Source organism: Tachypleus tridentatus, chromosome 13, assembly GCF_004210375.1.
Source record: "Tachypleus tridentatus isolate NWPU-2018 chromosome 13, ASM421037v1, whole genome shotgun sequence".
NCBI classification, from domain to species: Eukaryota; Metazoa; Arthropoda; class Merostomata; order Xiphosura; family Limulidae; genus Tachypleus; species Tachypleus tridentatus.
In genome coordinates this window covers 235,187,253-235,209,288 of record NC_134837.1, presented here as the reverse complement: position 1 = coordinate 235,209,288, position 22,036 = coordinate 235,187,253, and the positions used below count along the sequence as shown (strand labels likewise).

Sequence of the window (22,036 nt, the reverse complement as noted above, 5' to 3'; positions counted from 1 at the left end):
CATAATATACGCAATAATAATTGAGATGACCACCTAGGTATATTGAAGGAAGTATTAAGAAGGTTTTGTGAAGCAGGCCTAATAGCCAAAATCGAGTAAATAGGAGCTTGCGGGTTCTAGATAGAGTACCAAGGCTACACGGTGAATAAAGGATTGATTGCCCTTTCTTAAACAAAGGTATAGCTTCTTAGAGATGAGACACCTGCATAGCTGAAAGGATCGGTTCTATTCTTGGGATGGTAGGTTACTACAAGAATCTTATTTCTGGATTTATGTTAACTTGTAGACAGGACCAAAGCCTGTTGTGTGGGACGAGGCCAGTGTGAGTGTTTTTTAAGACGTTAAAATAGACAATGTGAAAAAAACAAATTTACAAAGATATAAAGAGATGTTAGCCATCATTGTGCTGAGTTGAACAGATTAAAAAGGCATAAATAATCTAGTGTTGTATTTAAGCCTCAAATTAAGAGCACGTGAGAAGATTTTAGCCACCACTGAAAGAGAGAGCTTTTTAGTCATGTGAGGGTCTAACAAATTAATACTCTTTCTTTGAAGAAATCTTTTGTCATGGAAACGGACCATAACCCTTTAAGTTGGTTGCACAGTGTAAAGAAATAAAGCATAAAATTACTATGATAAATAGTGTTATTAAAGGAGTTTAATTCACCACATATAGATTAGCGAGTGGCAATCGAAATTTAGAGGATGTCCTATCGTGCTTGAGTTATTAAAATCAGCTTGTGATCTCGCTGTGATTAAAATTAATTCATATTGTATATAGACAGTTACGGAACTTAAAATCAATCTAGCTAGGTCTCTGAACGTCTGACTGTGCAAATGAATAATAAGAGTAAACATTTGTGAACTTACTAATTTTAACCCTGAAAGTGAAAATAGAATGGAGGACACAGAGAATACTTCCCAATTAATTATCTGTTGATATAAGTACATAAGAAGAACTGAACATTTTACTGCTGTAGTGTTATATAAGGCTGTGATGTTTACAAACTATCTGACAAAGTATATGAACTACATATATAAAAGAGTAAAATTTTCAGTGTTTTACACAAGAAAGCGAGTAAAACCAACCAAAGACGTTTATGATAATATTCTGGCATTTTGAACCCATAGATAACAACACAGCTAGTAAGAAATGCAATCGAGATTGAAAACAATCAACATTGTGGAATGTATTCAGGAAATGCTTAGATATGAATTATAAACTAAGTGTAAAGTACATCACTCGGGTTTGAGATATGTAAGAAAGCGGACTGTGTCTGGCCAGTCCGTGAGGGATTACAGTACATTAGTTTCAGTAGTATGGAAAGTGCAAGACCTCTATTATTGCAAAACGCTACAATTTTATATTCGATAAATCGGTGCAAGGACAAAAGAAAAAGACCTACTTGGCATGGATTTAAATAAAAGAACGGCGTGTGGGAGATGTGTGTGTGTGTGAACGAATTAATTAAAAAAGACAAAGGGAGAAAGCAAGAAGCAAAGCTTGTTTCTAAGTTATGTGTTATTGATTATCAGTAATAAACATATCATGATTATTTTGATTTGACAGAAGTAAGTACAACCTAAATAAAGTTGAAGGTCGTGAGAGTGAAAAGCGAAGTGCAAGTATAGTACGATGAATCACAGTAAAGAGTTTAGCAGTGGATCCGAGGGTCCAGAATACGATAGTGTTACCTCTAAAAATATTACTCTTTGATTTCGGATGGTAGTTTTGTCATAAATGCGTGTGTGATGGTTAAATCTCACTTTTTGAACAGAACAGTCTAATAGATGTTGGCTTATACTGTTCACTAGCTGCTTTCCCTCTAGTTATAAACTCTAACGTAAAAATAGCCAATGCAGTTAACCACTGTGTAGCTTTGTGCGAATTTCCAAAGGAAACAAAGTTCTGTTTACTTCGTTTAATTAACTCAGAATCTATTTCTGAAACACTAAAGGAATATGTAAGGAATGAAATGATTACTTTATTTTAGTGTTATCAGCAAACAAAATTTTTGGTTTTACTTTTTTAATCCATAAAATACTAAAGCAAGCCTTGTAACGTTTAAAGTGCAACTTTCTGTCAACATATTTACTTTACAACAGTATTTACTTTTTTGCCGTACCATTCTTACACAACATACAAAGTTAAAACAGTAGACTATTAACTTCCTTTTCCTTAAGATATATAAATATCTAATCTAAAATGCCTTAAGTGTGAAGAAAGGAATTAAAGGAGTGAAGTCTAAAGCCGCAGGCCAATTTTGTTTTACCCAATATCATTCCACAACTTGAACAAAAATGCTGCGTGGTTAATTAATGAATGAATATTTGCTGCAATTTTTTATTTGCACTTTTTAATTTTACACCTAAAGGTATTTTGACTAGAAATCATGACTTTATGTCAATACACACCAATTAAGAAAGCAACACTAGGTAGTAACCAAAATTAGCTTTAGGATTGCAAACCTATTATTCTGCACAGACCATTACTTTAAAGAACTATTCAGATTCTGTAAAATATATGGCGGTAGTTTCCTCTCTAAAACAGTATTAATAGCTTCCTTTATAGTAACGTCATGGAGTTTAGATTAATAGTGTCTTGTCCTCGACCCCATGCAATTTTTACAGTCTTATTAGACGTCATTATTTATGCTAATTGCTTTAGCAAATATCGTGTGAAGATAAACGCTCTTTAATTAGGAAAATTTCATAAAATTTACTAAACTCCTCGGAAAAGTTGGTAATGAATAACCAATAACACCCATCCACGGGTATAATAACTTTGAAAACTTGAGCAAGAAACTACTAAATTAGTTTTCTTAGTCTAACCAATACTTATGTACCACACATCCTTTAATCTCATAGTTTTGATGCTTTAAATTAGCCTACACTCCAGTAGCACAGCAGCTTATCTGCAGCGTATCAGGTTTCGATACTTGTGGTGGGCAGAGCACAGATAGCCCACGGTGTAGCTTTCTGTTTATTTTCGAAAAACCAAAATTAATTTCGGCCAGGCATGGCCAGGTGGTTAAGGTGCTCGACACATCATCTCAAGGGCGCGGGCTTAAATCCTTCTCCCAACAAACATATTTGCTCTTTCAGCCGAAGGGGCCTTATAATGTGACAATCAATCCAACTATTCGTTGCTAAAAGGGTAACCCAAGAATGGGCGGTGGGTGGTGGTGACTAACTGCATTCTCTCTACTTTTACGCTGATAAATTAGGAACAACTAGCGCAGAGAATCCTCGAATAGCTTTGTGCAAAATTTAAAAAAACAAGCTAACTAACTAACTAAATCCCCAGTCTTTAATCCGAATAACTAAAAACGGTTCACTTTTACTTATTTGTTGAAGCTGTGGTAAGAATATTATACCGATAGCACACGTGATCTTTTGCAATAAAATTGATCGATTTCTGTTTAATAACTCACAGATATGACTTATATTTACATAAAAATGAGACTTCTAATTGTAGTTTGTAAAGATATATTAGTTTATCAAATTTGAAAAGAAATACAAATAAAATGTCGTTTTCTATCAAATAAAACTTTCCTATTTTTTTGAATTTCGCACAAAGTTACTCGAGGGTTATCTGTGCTAGCCGTCCCTAATTTAACAGTGTAAGACTAGAAGGAAGGCAGCTAGTCATCACCACCCATCGCCAACTCTTGGACTACTCTTTTACCAATGAATAGTGGGATTGACCGTCACATTACAATACCCCCAAATGAAAGGGCGAGCATATTTGATGTGACGGGGATTTGACCCGCGACCATCACATTACGAGTCAAACGCCTTAACCAAACTGGCCATGCCGGGCCGTTTTTAGTGCAAAAAAATTAAAGAAAAGAAACAATAAAAATTACAGATGTTATATGTCAAGTATTTATTAGTGAATTGTTCTGATATTTGGTACGTGAAGTAACAGCTCAGTAGGGCACTTCGGCTGGAAGCGTGATAGTTTAAATTACCACAGTCAGTAGTACAGAAGATGGAAAATCTCTAAATGTCACTCCCTGTTAATGAGACACAGTAGGTCCTGCAGGCTGTGTTTTTTACCGTGAGACACATTATTATCTGTCTTTCTTAATAACTCTTAATCATTAATATCTCTTATACATTTGAATTAGTGGAGTTAGCATAAATTTCTTACTTGTTTTTGACCACCTAGTGCGCCATCTTGTGCTCATCTTCCACAATAACATGCATACCCTGAAAGAAACAGGCCGTCAACCAGTCGATACTACGCCATCGTTCGATGAAAGACGTGAGAAAACTGTATTAACTTCTTCTGGAGTTTCTTTACAGTTCGGCATCTTCAGTTTCTTGATAAGTATCGTTCATAACAGTAAGGTATTGATTTAGCAAATACAATACCTGGTCATAGTACAGACATAGTGTATTACCTTTTTAAACTGAATTTGGTGACGCGTGCTATATGCATCAGCTGGACCAAAATTTGCTGAAGTGAACGATTTATCAAGTAAGTTATTGATAATCACTGTGCGATACTCGATACATTACATTTGCTTGCAGTTCTATAGAAATTCCAGTTTGAAAACTTAAACCATTTTTATATTTTCTTTGAAAAGCAGATTTGTCTTAAACGTCCAGCAATAAAATATTATTAAATTGAATCGGGATTTGATATGAAAGTGTTGAGCACTATTATGTTATTATCTTTCCCGTTAATGGATGACAGCAATGATTCAACTGATAAAATTTCTTGTTTATTTATAGTTTATATAGTAATATATATATATATATTCAACTGATAAAATTTCTTGTTTATTTATAGTTTATATTAATCTATGTATTAGGATCATATCTACACTACTTAGAACGAAACACATGTTACACTATTTATGTATATGCTAACGAGGGTTAGCTTATTACTTGCCCCACTGACACAATGATACCTCTGAGGACTTACAACACTAAAAACCAGATTTCGATACCCGTTGTGAGCAGAACACAGGTAGCCTTTTGTGTAGCTTTATACTTAAGCATAAGCACTTTGTTATTAAACGCTTAATTATATTTTTAAACTATGCATAAAGCAGTAACGTGTATGTTAATTTATCCTCACATTCATTGTTAAACTCTAATTATCTACTGTCTTTGTCATCTTTATATGGATGTTAAAGATCAAAATTGATTCACTAATATACTTTGGAAAGCTTAATAAATTGCTAAGTATTAAATGTTCTACAATAATCTCAGGGGTGATAACTTTTAATGTTAGTTCTGTTCCACTTATAGCGTGGGAACTTTATTTTTTAAATTATTAGTCTACCTATAAATTTTTAAAAGTTTGTACATTAAGGCTTATAATTTACACACTAAGACTTGCGTACATTCATATATTTGTTTGTTTGTTTTTTTTTATTTTGCGCAAAGCTGCACGAAGGCTATCTGCGTTAGCCATCCCAAATTCGAAAGTATAAGACTAGAGAAAAACAGCTAGTTATCACCATCCACAGCCAACTCTTCGGATACTCTTTTGCCTATGAATAATGGGATTGACTGTAAGATTATAACACCCTGACATCTGAAAGGCAGTATTTTTGGTGTGACAGATATTTTAACCCGCAACCAGCAGATTACCAGTCGAGCACCCTTAACCTCATAGCTATTACAGGCCACTCGTACATAAATGCGACTATTTACTAACCATATATCGAACAGTGAGCTTCCACATATGCATAACATTGTGTATAAATACACCTTGGTCGTATATTGTGATTGTTTTATAGTTTAAAACGTCTAAAGTGCATTAATATATACAACTCCTATCTCTCTTTTATTAACTACAATGCACTTAAGGTCTATATCTTGATTTTTTTAATCCAACGTGTTATGTGCATTAGAACGTATGGTACAATACTTCCACCTCACTTGAATTAACTTACATATCCATCTCCTTCTGTTTTTTGTCTCTTCGTTTTTGGCACGATGTTTATATATTTACTTTTGTGACCAACTTTTCCTTATTTTTATTATGTTTATTATGTTTTATATACGACAAGATAATCAAATAAGTAAGTGTTTGGCTGTTGTTGAGTGAACAGATACACAATAGGCTATTTTTACTCTGCCCAATACAATTATCGCAACCCAACTTTTAACGTTATTAGCCTGCAGACTTAATTATCAACCGCTAGAGGGCATCAAAATAAGTGAAAAAGGATTAAATAAAATGTTTTTTAAAATAAACATATTTTATATTCGCATATTATCTAGAATTTCGGAATCAAGTTTTTGTCCTTTCTTAACTAAATATATTGATTTTTGTGCAACAGTAATTCAGATATCAAAAAAATGTTCATCAGATTCGTTTCTTCCAACGCAAATTCCGTTGATTTTCATTTTCCAGAGTGGACAATAATTTATGAAATGTAATCTTGATTGATATCCAGTAGTAAATCTTGTCATTGAAAAAACAAAACAGAAAATATCAGCTACAAGCTCCTGTTACATAGATATTTTTCATTCACCACTAATTCTCTGTCTTGTTCAAGTTATCTTGTGTAATTGTACCGAGAGGAGAAAAGACGGACCCAGACAGTCCTCGGAACTTCTTTCTTTGTTCCTTTCAGTCTCTGATATTGATTTGCAATAATCTTTAATTCTTAACTTTAGTTTGTTTTCGCGATAAGAAAAACATTATTAAAAGAAGTTAAAATGACATACATAAAAGAAAATACGAGAACGTATGTTATCCCCTTTCATAATTGTTATAAAAATGGGACATTTATTGAAAAGACATCTTATTTGTTAGAATGCCCTTTACTATTCATGTGAAATTATTAAAAAAATTAATATTAATTTCATATCAGGGCAAGTTTTCTAATTAGGTCTAAAATAAAAATTAATCCAGCAATGAGATTAACTAATTACATATATTGTTCTTACGTTGATGCTTGTAAGGAATATATGAAAATGTTCGATTTTAGTTGGAATTTAACGAATTTCAGGGACCTTAAAGGACTTACGGTAGTGTAAGTCGATGTTCTGAACTAACAATGCGAAATAATAATTATGATAAAAACGTAACAATAAGCAATAAATATTAAACATTTGAGTTTAAAGTAAAATTAGAGAAATAATAGCGTATGAGTTACATACGAAAGAGAAAACACCAATTTACTTCAAATTCTGTTCATTGAAAGACTTTAACCGGCATCATTATAACTGAATAACAAACTTATACGCAGTCCTTCTTAACATAACTTCAAACAAATGTGAGCCAACTAAACGATGTAACTTTAGAGAGGCCTGACATTTGAAATAAATGTTTACAAGAGTTCAGCTATAGAATTGAGTTGCAGGATAGTATCGATAGTAAATAGAAAAGATAGTTGCTAAAGATTCAACATAATAAATAAGAAATTAAATGAAAATCTAAATCTCTTGATAAATAGTTAGAATACTGGTATAGTAATTGAAGTACAACTGTTATTGAAGTAAAGAAGAATGTACCATAATAAGCTAAACACACTATACCTTTCTGGACCCAGTATGGCCAGGTGGTTAAGGCACTCGAGTTGTAATATGAGAGTCGCCGGTTCAAATTCCCGTCGCACCAAACATGCTCGCCCTTCAGCCATGGGGGCGTTATAACGTTACAGTCAATCCCACTATTCCTTGATGAAGGAGTAGCTCAAAAGTTGGCGGTGGGTGGTGATGACTAGCTGCCTTCCCTCTAATCTTCCACTGCAAAATTAGGAACGGCTAACGCAGATATCCCTCGTGTAGCTTTGAGCGTAAATTCAAAAACAAACAAACCATAAATTTTAAACCCAGTACCGATAAAGCCCTTCCTCAATACAAGTGAGCTTCCGGCAAGCTGGGACATAGAATGTATTACCAGATTGATTTGCAATAACTATTACGATCTTATCCTGGTTAATTGTTCGTTAAGTTTGATCTATCTCACAAATTTAGAATTACGAAAAGGACTTTTTGCTAGTACACTATTTGTTTATTTAAACACCATTACACTATAAACTATTATTATTTTATTGAATTAACTTGGTAACTGTTTAGAAACATGTCGAACCAGCAAGCATGTTAAATGTAATAAAATAATACTAATACATTTAATATGCTATGAGGTACGTCTAACAATCTAACTTTAATCTACATCACGTGAAGCGTGCAACAGTAATTATTAAATAAAGTTAAATTCTTAGTAAGAGCCAAAAAGTAGACAAGTAAATGTAATGAGCTGGAGAAAACTTAATAATGGGGATTAGAAACCAAGAAACAACAAGAGTGTTTGATAAATATCAAGTACTTTTAATAGTCACCAAATAATTTAAAAGTAGATAAACACTAGAATTTGATAAAATTCCTACCATATACTTATCATAAGAAAGCCTATTCATTTTCATATTAGCTTTATAACAAGATTATATAATACGCCACCATAGTCAAATCAAACATTTGAAACAAAAAAAAACAACTAAAAATTATGATTGTACTGCTGCTGTTCTATTGAAGTCAGATAACAGTCCCACCGTTAAAATAACTTACAACTGAAGATAATTTAGTATTACAGTTATAAAACTTACATTTACATTGTGGTAGAAAGTAGATGCTCCCTTCAGGAGTAGTGTTTTTCTCTAAGTTAAACATATTTTGAGAAGTTAGTTAACCTGATTAATCAGCTTTAACACTACACAATTCACCATTTAGTCATATAATTTACATATTAGTGTTTCCCTTATTGACTTATGTTTATAACTTATAAAAGATATATGTTTAAAATTTTCAAATTAATTTATTACATAACTTTGATAAAGTATGGTAAGGGAGTTTAACGTTTCTTTTATAATTGTTTTGTATTACACAATTTAAATTCCTATTGTTAATCAAAACTTCATTTATATATATAAAGACAGAAAAACAAGAAATTATGAATAACAATTAATTAGAAAATTAAACTTTTCTTTAAATCTCTGACTTTTGAAATATTATTGGTGTTTTGTTCTAGAAAAATACGAAAAACAATAACTGACGTTTACGAAACGGTTTATACTTTTAATTACGTACCTTCCTGGGATAAGCATGTTTTCGGATTTATAACTGTAAAATCATGGGGTTCGATTGCCCTCGGTGGACAGAACAGATATTCTGACGTGGCTTTGCTATAAGAAAACACACGGGAATTTAATTTTGTAGGCCTGAATACGCTAAAAATATTGCAATGCACAATAAACTATAATTTATTTGATATGCCATAATACCCACTTCTCACATAATATAATATATAATTATTAGTTTTTTTCTGTATTTTACATTTGAAATATTTTCTTTCGTTTCTCAAGTTACTATTCGAAATACGTATTCATCCTGCGGACGTATATATATATATATACCTTATCATTCAACTGCTGCTCATTTTTCAGCTATATGAATTTTACATCATTATTTTCCATATCCTTCGTAACTTATCTATTGGCTCTCGAAATATAACGTGCGTATTAGTAGCGTTTCATAGTTTTTTTATTTTCCACAAGACACTATCCAATAAGCCTAGCATGGTCAGATGGTTAATGCACTTGACTTATAATCCGAGGGTCGCGAGTGCGAATCCCTGTCGCACCTCACATGCTCGCCCTTTCAGCCGTGGGGGCGTTATTACGTGACTGTCAATTCCACTATTCGTTGGTAAAAGAGTAGCCTCAGAGTTGACGGTGGGTGGTGATGACTAGCTGCCTTCTCTCTAATCTTACATTGAAAAATTAGGGACAACTATCGCAGATACCCATCGAGTAGGTTTGCTCGAAAACAAAAAAACAAACACAGTTTTACTTTAAACTATTTTTCACATAGTTCTGATTTCGAACCACGAGAGAGAAATTAAGAGAAAATAGGGAAAAACAAAATATACATTTTAATTTTTTTTTTTTTAGAATAAGCCTATTGGTCTCCAATATTCCGCGGGCTTTCTGCATTTAAACCTTAATGTTTCAAGTATTGTAAGTCATATCCAAGTACAGTTTCAGAGATTCCCTTTTTTCTCATCCACTATCCCATTTGATGAGTTCTGGTATTGTACGAAACGCCCATTGGGCATCGACTCATCGGAAACAATACATAAGTATTAGCTTCTGTTTTATTACATACTTTTAATTTTGAAACTCAATGGACAAAATAAGAGGAACGTAAAAAAAAACATCTGCAGCTAACTTGTTTTTATAAAAATATATTGAGAATCTACATTGAAGACTATTGTTAAGACTTTGTAAAAAAATAAAAACTGTCACAAGAAGATTTTATCTTTGCGGTTGTTCTATTCTAAAATTATTGGGCATACGCCATGGGAAACTCCTTTTACTTACAAACAGTTCAGTACTTTGGAAATGAGGCTATCAAAAGTTCCATTCCAGCGAGATATCATTCAATTCTCTCCTGAAATGGAAAATAGAGTCAGTGATGTGTGGATCCTGACAACATAAAGGAATTTCTTATATTAAAGCAAACATTAGATCTGATTACAAAGATATTTCATCCATCGTAAAAATTTTAAAATATGTATTTTAACTTCATGAGGAAAAAATAGAATAATTGAAATTCAAGCTAAACAGGCTTAATCTAATATTCAATAAGTCTTATTTATTTTTTATATTTAATTTTTTTGAAATATAAAATAAACATATTTGAAAGATTCTTTAAATTCTTCATAGTCAATACGACTTGTTAAGGATATATGTGTTAAGTCATATTTGCAGTTTTGTCGATGGTTTCTATACACCTTGTATGTATTTGTATAATATTTATATATATTACATTATTTTAAAAATTGTACTCATTGTACATTTATCCATTATTTTATTAATTCTATTCTAAAGATGACTGTGAGGTGCTTTGAAAGCTCTGTGCTTGCAATTGTGACATTGATATTATATTTTAACATACGTGGCTTAGTATCATAAACTAACTATGCAAAATATCTAAATAATTCTTATATTAACTGTTAGCTTATATTTTACAGTTTTTATTGATATATTCTGGCAATACCAATAGCTATCTGCTGACAGAAATATTAGCTTAACTGCAGATAGTGCCATATATCAAAGCTGAATAAAATGATTTCCTATCAAAAAATATTATTTGCTGACTCAACAAATAAGTAAAGTTGAGAAATATAGGAGAAATGTTCAGAAATAAATTGGATTGTGTGGTAAATTACAACCAATGAACAGAAATTGAATGGTGTTAAGAATATTGGGAACTGAAAATTACTTTTGGTTAAATGATTTTTTTCCATTGTTTGTAGGCTTGGCATGGCCAGGTGATTAAGGCGCTTGACTCGTAATATGAGGGTCACGGTTTCGAATCCTCGTTAAACAAAACTTGCTCGCTCTTTCAGCCGTGGGACGTTATTATGTGAAGGTCAATCCCTATATTCGTTGTTAAAAGAGTAGCCCATGAGTTGGCGGTGGGTGGTCTTTCCTCTTGTCTTACACTGTTAAACCTGTAAGATAAACCTCGTGTAGCTTTGAGCGAAATTAAAAAAACAAACAAACTATTTTTTACTAATTTTAATCATAATAATTTAAAAAGTCAGGAGGTGTTTAAATACGTTGAATTTCTATAAATGCTTTAAGGTCATGAGTAGATAAGTATTTTATAGCTACGTTGTACACCACTTGATGCACCTTAAGTGATTATGCTAACAGAGCCAAATCTACATCTGCTGACAACGATTCTTCGTTTACCTTGACTACATATACCTGGTGCAGGAAAATGATTACCGTATTCCATTGTGGGAACTTGCTTTACTTGATAAAACCACTTAATTCTTGCCTAGTTATCAACATACAATAAAAACAAAAATTGCTGCCTAGAAATAACAAAATAAATAACATACGTACATCTCCAATTGTTGTAAACTAAACGTTGAATCAAATATTTCCAACAAAATTGTGTTATTTTACATGAATGTTTTTGTGTGTTCATGAACTCAAAAAAACGTGAAGAACTACATTAGAGTTGTGACATTCTTTAAGTATTTTTTTATTATCGCATGACATGAAACATAAAACGATTAGTATTGAAAGTTTCCGCTGATCTGTGGCAGTGACTAGTTAGATAAGTGATCCGAAGTTGATTTAATCCAAGCCACTTGGTAGTTCAGCAATGCTTTTGAGGGTTTTTAATTTTTAACGCTAATAATGGTGTTTTATATCCAAGGTAAATACAGCGAAGGTAGCTAGTTACATAGCTTTGTATTTAAAATTTACTTCAATGCGATGTAGAAAGGAAAAATGAAACTGGGATATTTGTTTAAAAATACTAAAGCTAAGTCATAAGTTAATAACTTGGCAAACTCAGTCACATTGTAAAGTTTAGTTTTTGACGTATAAACCTCATTTGACTGACATTACTTATCTCAATGTAACTAGGATGTTAAAGTTGTTATAGCTTGAAACCAAAGCACTCAACTGACCTTTATCTCGGAGTTGTCTTCTATGGCCAATATAATTTATAGTTCAGTTAATAAAATCTATTCAAGCAAAACACAACAACAACAAAAAGACAGAAAAAGAAAGTTTGTTTTGTTTTCTGTTTGTTTTGAATTTTCGCACAAAGCTACTCTAGGGCTATCTGTGCTAGCCGTTCCTAATTTTGCAGTGTAAGACTAGAGGGAAGGCAGCTAGTCATCACCACCCACCGCCAACTCTTGGGCTACTCTTTTACCAACGAAAAGTGGGATTGACCGTCACTTTATAACGCTCCCACGGCTGGGAGGGCGAGCATGTTTAGCGCGACTCGGATCAGAAAAAGAAAGAAATAGACGGCAGAACTAGGTTGTACCAAAAAATCAAGACCAAAACATAGTTAAATCTTTTAATAAAACATTGGTTTGCCTTCTTTAGGCAGACTAATGTTCTGTCAAACCATGTAGAGAGTTCTCTCTAAAATAAATCACTTCATTATGCTTATAAATAGTTGTTTCTTAATTTACTATAACACACAGCAAATTAATATTTGAACAGTAAGAACCATTGAAAACTTTAAATAAATCATTCATATAGCAAACAGGTGTTTATAAAATGCTGGACTACACTGAACTAGTATTTTGAAATATAAACTATATTTAAGTTTTAATAAATTAATTCTAAGAAAAAGTGAGTTTAACAGTATTTTCAGTTACTATTTAAGAGCAAGTTTATTTTCGAAAAACTGGCTTGATGAATTCTTTTAATTTTATTTCTTTAACGTTAATTATTTATATGTGAGATCCATTTCCGTTTCTCATTAATGTGGTTTTGATTACTATGTGTTGTAAATAAAGAAACTGAAAAAAAATTATATATTATTAATTTAAAACGTTCTGACTGTTGTTAAATTAAACGTCAAAACGAGCTACGGGAATGTACAAACGCATTTCACTGCAGTAAGAACACCAGTATTATTCTTGTGACTTGTAAGGTATTTCTCATAACCTGGAACATGTTCTTCGTAAAGCAAATCATAAATAATGAATTCATTTTTCATATAATATATTACATATATTTGCTAATGAACTTCCTATATTTGAGTTTGTCTTCTTCTTAAGTCTAACGAACCTTAGATGTAACATAATGATATAAATGTAGAATAAGCTAAATATTGACATAATAAGAACTTATTATCACATTTGAGTTTGTTTCAATTTATCAGTCATCAGGGAAAATTGAACAGAAAAAACGAGAAACTATTTCCTTATACTGAATTGCGTTTACATGATAATTAATTTACTAGATTAAGTTTTTTACGCTGACAATGGTTTTAGCTTCTTCAACATGAGACATTTTTGCTGTGTATTCAAGAATAAGTAGTCAATAATTAAACAATAAAGTAAAAAGCTATGAAAAGGACTATCTGTGTTGCGCCAACCATGGATATCGAAATCTGATGTTTAGCATTATATATCTTTAGACAGGGGTAACACATACAGGGGTAACATAAGGATCATACATAATCATGATCCTTAGACGTAGAAATCGTGGTGGAAAAGATGAAAATTAAATTGAAGAAGCCAGCAAAACGAAGCGTAAATGACCAACTGGTCATGAAGCTGCCGAAACAAGAAGAATACAAAACGAGATGTGCAGTAGAAGTGCACCAATCTGATGTGGTCAAAAATGAATATCTCATACAAAGTACTGATAGCGAAATAACTGAACAGAAATGGATATCACTCAAGAAAGTTATGGTGGAGTCTGCAATGAAAGTACTCCCAAAGACGAAAAATGTCAAGAGAAATCATGGATCACGGATGATATATTGGATATAATGGAAGTCAGAAAAAGACGTAAAGAAAGTGAACGATACAAAAAATAGATAAAAAAATCCAAAATAAATGTGAAGATGCTAAGGAAACCTGGTGGATGAAATGTGAAGAGACAGAAGTTTTGAAGAGAGAGCATAAAATAAAATAATTACATAAAAATAGAATTATAATGGGTCATATATGGTCAATTTCATTATGTAGATGTGAAATATGGACATTAACACAAGCATTGATTAACAAATTGGAATCATTTGAAATGTGAGTGTACAAAGAGATAATGAATATATCCTGGAAAATTAAAGTAACAAACGAAGAAGTTCTCAGTATACTGAATGTTAAAAGACATTTTGTATCAGCCATCAAGAAGAGGAAAGTAGCATATTTTGGCTATATTATGAGACGAAACATCTAGCGAGTCCTACTAGAGGATCAAATAGAAAGGAAAATAAATAGCGGAAGACCAAAAACAATGGTTAACAAACACTAGAGACTGGAATAACATAGAAAAATTTGAAGACTTGGTGAGAAAATCACAGAACAGACAGAGATGGAAGATTGTGACACCCAACTTTCCCGAGGAAGACAGCATATGATGATGATAATAATGTCTTTAGACTTATCGCTGAGCTACTGCAGAGCTCCCCCCTCCAGTAATAATGCACTTGTCGATCAGTAGTTTAGTAGTACCACCACAAGGAGCTACTTTGTGAACTAAAGGAAATATTACGCCCCCCCAAAAAAAAGTAAAATGTTGGCTTATTGTATATAAATCTGCCATGTTCGTTTAAGTACTAGCCTGACAAATGACCAATTTCATAAATGTTTGGCATTAGGAAGCAACATAATAGATACTCTAACGGGGTTACTTCTGATAGATTTGAGGGGCAAAAGAATATTATTATGTAAAATATATTATCTAAAGATTAATGTTCTATACGCCTGGAAAATGTGGTTCAAAAATAAAGTCAACTATGAAAATGTCTTGAACAAAATAGTTTAAGTTAATTAATTGTTATTTAGGTTTGTATAGCTATCTACAGAAATTATCATGTTACACAATTTTTATTAAATAAAATATAAGATATGCTTATTTATACTGAAGTGCACAGCAAGTATTGAACCCTTATTTTAAAGTTAAAAGTTCTCATGCTTCCGGCTGAAGGTTTGGCATTGTTCACTAAAAGATACTATCGATCAACTCTATGCAGAGAAGTACTTATCAAGGGCTAGGTCTCTGCGTATATCTTTTGAACAAGCTTCCAGCTTTTCTTGAGAATGCTTTCTGAAGATTGGTGTAAAAAGTTGTTCGAATATATCCCTAAAAAGTAATTACTTATCGTTGTGTCATAGAGAGTCGACTAAGGAAAGCCGAAATAGTTTGTAAATCTATCTATATATATATATATTGGAAATGTTATTATATAGAAACTGCAGGTCAGTAAAAGAGGATAGTTGCCATTGATCATCAGATGTCGCAAGTAAAAAAAAATATAGATGTATATTACTTGTAAATGTCAGTCTCGGAAAACCGATGTACTTTAAGTAGACGATAGAATTAATTTCATGATTACAAGGTTAGAAGGTGCTACATTTGAAATTATTAAACTTACCATTTTATAGTTGAATATTAATATTAATTAGCATACACCTATTTTAATTTTTTTATGACTTTGATCATAATGTTAATGTAGTATCCTTTGTCGAGAATGTAAATTGTTAACTTACACAAATTTGTTATAAATATTTTTGAGTGATGTTACTTGAAAATAAATGTTCCAGTCATACAAATCTGTCAGTCAACATGTGTTGCTTCATAAATAAGGCACTGTTGGAATACACAGTTGGAAAATAATTTAATACAATACTCATCTATTTTAATGAATTTGTTACAAAGCATAGAAAACCACAACTATGCAACTTATAATTTTAATGAAATCTAACGTTAATAAATAAGAGTGAGTGAAATACTTGAATTTCTAATGCAATAAACCATTACAAACAAGAGCAAAGATGATAGTTTTATATTTATTAAAATAAAAATGGTTAATTTGTTACATAAACATATTTACTGCTTATAAGAGACATTTATTATACGGTTTATATTTGGCAGAGAAAACTGTGCAATTATTTTGTCTCATAGACTTTGACAAGTACACATGAATTTTAATTTTTTTTTGGAAGAAACTGATATTAAGTCACACGTAGGCGATATGTATATAACAAGTGAATTATTTGGTTTTTATATTAACTTGTTGTGCTCACGTTAACGTTAACAGTTTTACAGTTAAATGTATTTCAAACCAAGAGTATCATTTTCTGAACATGCACATTAAAAAATCTGGCACTTAAGACCAAATTGGAGATCGATAATTCACCGTCGATTGAATCAAATGCCATGAAATGCATACAACGGAATAACTAAAAATTGGAAATGTCTTTCAATAGAATGCTTAACTAGAATTATAAATTGTCATCATAATTTTTATTATTTTAATAAATAATTTCTAAAGAAAGACTTATGTTAGACGAAAATAGCCTTTTTGAACTAAAGTAATGCATAAGATTTCATAAACATCATAAATTACATTTACTTTCTCATTCATTCATTCAGCAACATTAACAACAATGTCTGAAACAAGACTAAATAACTTAATTTTCACATTGACTATAAGTGAAAAAAAAATCAGTCATATAGTAAAATGTTACATGGGTGTTTCAAAACAACCTGATAACAGAACAAACGAACATATAGAACAAGAGCTTGAAACAGTAACCACTGTGCAGATTATGTGCATTAAGTGCATTTTTCTTTATTTTTTTCCTTCTAACTTAAACATAACATTAGCTATCATTTACATCTAACTTATTATATAAATTCAAAATAATTGAAATCTGTCTCAATGCTAAAAGTCTTATTTATAAACCATTGTTAAAATACTTGTAATTGTAAATGTTAAACTTTCATGAGCTTTACTACATTTTATATTTATTACAATGAACTGTGATATTCTTCTATGGATTCGTTTCTATGATATACTTGAACACAATTCTCTGAATAATATGTTTGCTTATCATGCTACTTTAGAATGTACTGCATTTTCTTTCTGTGTAAATAAACTAAATTAAGTTAATTTACATTAAGAATTTATTTTATTTTAATCCTTTTGTTTTGCTCGCCATCTTTCTCTAATAGATTGTTTTGTTGAAGGAGTAATTTGTTCTAGTCTACTAACATAGGAATGATAATTTATTTCACTATCTATTACATTCTTCGTTGACCTTCATGCGCAAATAAAACATTATAAAAATGCATTTATTGTTATTTTATAGAGATAGGTGAGAATTTTATAATATTTTGCACAATAAAGTATTATTGTGTTAAAGTAAAAATATGAATTATTCTACACGTTAAAAATCATCACAAATCAAATAATGGTCGTAGAGTTACTAATAGAATTTCTCGCTCGCAAGAAACGTCTTTTACACATTCTTGGGTCTTATTTTTCGATAAATATGTTTGGAATTATGTCACACTATAAACATTTTTGAAGATTTCAATATAATGTATGAATTATATTCGAATTCTTAATAGATATTATTATAACATTATTTTCTAAGTTGACCATGACTTAAGGTTTTATGTCCAAAATTCATTGAACAAAATTTAATACTTTTCTTGTTGTAATTTCTTCTTCTGCTGATATTTTTTTAAATGCAAACTTTATTCATAATATGCTTAATTACTTATCTCGAGCTATGTGTATTTTAAGACACCATGTCATACTTAAATTCACTGTTGCCAAATGGCTAAACTGAAAGTCTGGAGGCTTGTAAGTACATGGAAAATCTTATACCTTATTTTGCTCGCGCTTCGCAAAGGACATTGAAATGAGAATAATTAAATGTATGTCGTATAAGTGATTAATCAAACGTTATTCGCAATTTGCTCTAACATATATTGCTATAGTAATTAGAAATTATCGTTACGATTAGAATTACTCTAGTTTAATAATTATTTAATAATTAAAATCGTTTTCAACTACAATTGAAGATTTAAATATCACGACAGATTTTAGTAATTTGTGGTCGATTTTATGAGAGAAGCTTTGGAAAAGGTCTAGGAAGGTCTTACCCATTTATGTAATATATGAAGAATACAGCTGTTGACTCCATTTTATTCTACGGAACTTTGAGCATTGGGCCTTTATTATTTTATATTTCCTTCTATTGAAACTACTCTGCAGCTTTACCGTAGGAAGTTCTTTAAAAATTTGTTTTAGTATCAAATTTTTATGATTTCTTCAAAATATAATTTTCTTTTGTTGTTGTTTTCGGATATTTGTCTAAAGCTTTGTAAGGGCTATCAATGCAAGTTTCTCTAATTTTGAACTAACAGATGAAATAGAGAAGGCTGGTCAACAGCAACCACCGCCTTCTCTTAAGATCCTTATGCGACCGAATAGTGCGATTTAACGTTATCCTTTTAACACCTTCAAAGTGTAGAGCGCGATATTTTTAGGAAGTGGCAAAACATATTTCTCTGGGATGAAAATATATGACTAATTACAATCATAGCCAAAATGGGGACAGTGAAATGTGTGATATCAGCTCATAATATGACTCTGATATGGAAATTTTAAATGTTATATTATAAGCAACACTATGATTATACATTGCCATTTCTTTGTAATATATTTTACTTACCAAGATATTGTCAAAAACTTACTGAAAAAAACACATCAAGTCTAAGAAAGATTTTTCTCTAAAACTACAAACATGTATAAGTTTAGTGTAAAAGGAATGAAAACAGTGGGCTAATCAAAATTCGTACATGTATTAAGTTGCATTTACGTTACCATTAAATAAGTATTTAATTATTTCTTGTTAAATGATACCTATATAAATTTGTACTTAATGCTTAATAGATGCAACTATAGTAAAAATGAGATATTTGTTTAAGAACAACGAAATAATACTAGTATACTTAATTAAAATAACCTTCGACAACAACTATTTAAGATTGTAATTAAAAGAAGAATTGAAAATTAAGCCTGAAACTCAATTGCATCACACCTAAGCATGCGACAACAAACGTGTACGGCCCTGCATGGCCAAGCGCGTTAAGGTGTGCGACTCGTAATCTGAGGGTCGCGGGTTCGCATCCGCATCGCGCCAAACATGCTCGCCCTCCCAGCCGTGGGGTTGTTATAATGTGACGGTCAATCCCACTATTCGTTGGTAAAAGAGTAGCCCAAGAGTTGGCGGTGGGTGGTGATGACCAGCTGCCTTCCCTCTAGTCTTACACTGCTAAATTAGGGACGGCTAGCACAGATAGCCCTCGAGTAGCTTTGTGCGAAATTCCAAAACAATCAAACAAACAAACGTGTATATATATATTTCATGGATAAATAAATAAATGGAATATCGCAATAAATATGAAATTTTATACTTTGGCGAAATAGATGTTGCTAACTGCGTAATAATTTATTATTACAACGAAACTAACGCGGATACATAATTCCTTATAAAATAAAATATGTATATATATATACTTTTTACGTGTAATATTATGACAAACGAGGTTGAAGCACAAGAAAACAAACATTCGATGCTGTTTGATTTTATAATCAATAATGACTGACATTAATACTTTCTCAAATTGGTAATAAAAACTTGAAGAGTTTTTATATTATACAATATGGAATGGAATATCATTCAGAGCTGTTAGGTCGTTTCACAGAGATGTATGAGAAGTTAATCTTGACGTGAGAAACTTTGTGGATGACCACAGTTTATAATATATCATGTTTTTCTCTAAATACTATTTTAGTACCTCATAGAAGTTGAATGTAATAGTCACACAGATAACTTCGTTAAAAATGTAGTAGTTAGTAGTAGAGTCTAAACAGAAGTTTAGAAACCTATCCCATAAGATTATCAATTTATTATTGACCCTTTAAACATGAAAAGTACACAATTTTGGAATTTATTACATGTATTCATTAACTATATATTTGGGGCAACAATTAAAACTCAACATGGTAACTCAGATGTAAGCTCTCTGGCTTAAAGTTCTAAGGTTCGCGTTCACATCTGCGGTAAGTAAAGTGAAGCTAGTCTATCGCGAATTATGTATTATTCATTTGTAAGAATAAGCTTTAAAATATTGTTTCTGAAACATAGATATCAAGATAAGGAGAAATCACTGTATTATGTTCAAAGTAAGAACCAAAATGAACAAATTTGCGCTTTAACGAATACTGAAGTATTTTTTGTTTTTTTAAGTAAATTTATTCTAGATCACAAAATCTTACAATTGCCGAATGTGTAGAAGAAGTGTTAATTTCTGTTATAAGCTCCATAAGTTTTTCTTTACAGATAAGCATTGATTGAAATAGTATCATTACCGAAGGTGGACGGATGCTGTTTTAAGTAATCCGAGGGTCGTGGATACTAATCCCAGTCACATCAAACACGCTCGCCCTTTCAGCCGTGGGGGCGTTATAATGTGATTGTCAATCCCACTATTCGCTGGTAAAAGAGTAGCCCAAGAGTGGGTGGTGGGTGGTGATGACTAGCTGCCTTTCTTCTAGTCTTACACTTCTAAATTAGGGACGACTAGCGCAGATAGCCCTCGTGTAGCTTTGCGCGAAATTCGAAACAAATCAGGTTGTTTTTATTCCTGTATGTGTGAGTTTGTTTGTGTGTTTGTCAGCAAGACTTCTCAAAAACAATTGAATTGATTTGGAAGAAAATTGGACTTAGACTATGACTTAACTTCTAAGTTATTATCTCCTGAAGGGTCAAGAGAGCAGGCTATAGTCACAGCAACGTCACAAAAATAAGAAACAGTCCTTATTTGTTAACAGGGGACGGACTTTTTACACTATATTTCTATAACTTAGTCAAAAATGAAAACTGGTGGACTTAAGTAGAATATTATTTTTAATTGTCCTGTCAAAGATGTTTTGTGACTAAAGCTGCGTGATGAATGTGTGCATCTTTCTGATTACTCTTCTAGTTCTAGTTGAAAATTGATGACAAATTATATTTATGAAGCTGTACATATGGAGTTGTTTTAAATCAAATTTTAGTGTCTACAAGCATTGCTATGCTCTCCTTGTTTTTACAAGTTGTGGTTTGGTTTTAATTTGTTTTGAATTTTGCACAAAGCTACTCGATGGCTATCTGCGCTAACCGTCTCTAATTTAGCAGTGTAAGACTAAAGGAAAGTCATCACCACTCACCGCCAACTCTTGAGCTACTTTTTTTTTACCAACGAATAGTGGTATTGACCCTTACATTATAATGCTCCCACGGCTGAAAGGATGAGCGTGTTTGGTATGACGGGGATTCGAATCCTCAGATTATGAGTCCAGTGTCTTAACCACCTGGCCATGCCAGGCTTTACTAGTTGTGTCTAAGGAGAATTTTCACACGTAGGAATGAAAAGATTGTAAAATAATGACAATAAATAATATTCTATTGAAAGAATAATATTTAATATTTGTATATAAGTCAATCTTAATTTGCAGAAACTAAATTTCAGCAGTTTTTACACAGAGGGCTCAGTACTTTATGTTAAAATAATTCTGAATATGCAAAAGTATCAGAACGAAGTTTAACATTTTTTGGTGGATTTTAAGTAGATGATAAAGAAACCTCATCAATTCTTGGAAAGAAATGTAAAAATTCTTTCCTACGTAAAACATTGATACACTCAAATGTAATAGTCGTGGTCAG

General features: G+C 31.7%; 1 protein-coding gene across 1 annotated transcript in view; it reads left to right on the top strand.

Annotated features, from left to right (window-relative positions):
* The first annotated feature begins 4,255 nt into the window (after positions 1-4,255).
* The window catches only part of LOC143239586 (nephrin-like), a 111,704-nt gene continuing 93,923 nt past the window's right edge, over positions 4,256-22,036 (top strand). Inside the window, exon 1 of the mRNA XM_076480788.1 lies at positions 4,256-4,486. The gene's annotated coding sequence lies outside the window, so the exon portion shown is untranslated. The remainder of the gene's footprint in view (positions 4,487-22,036) is intronic.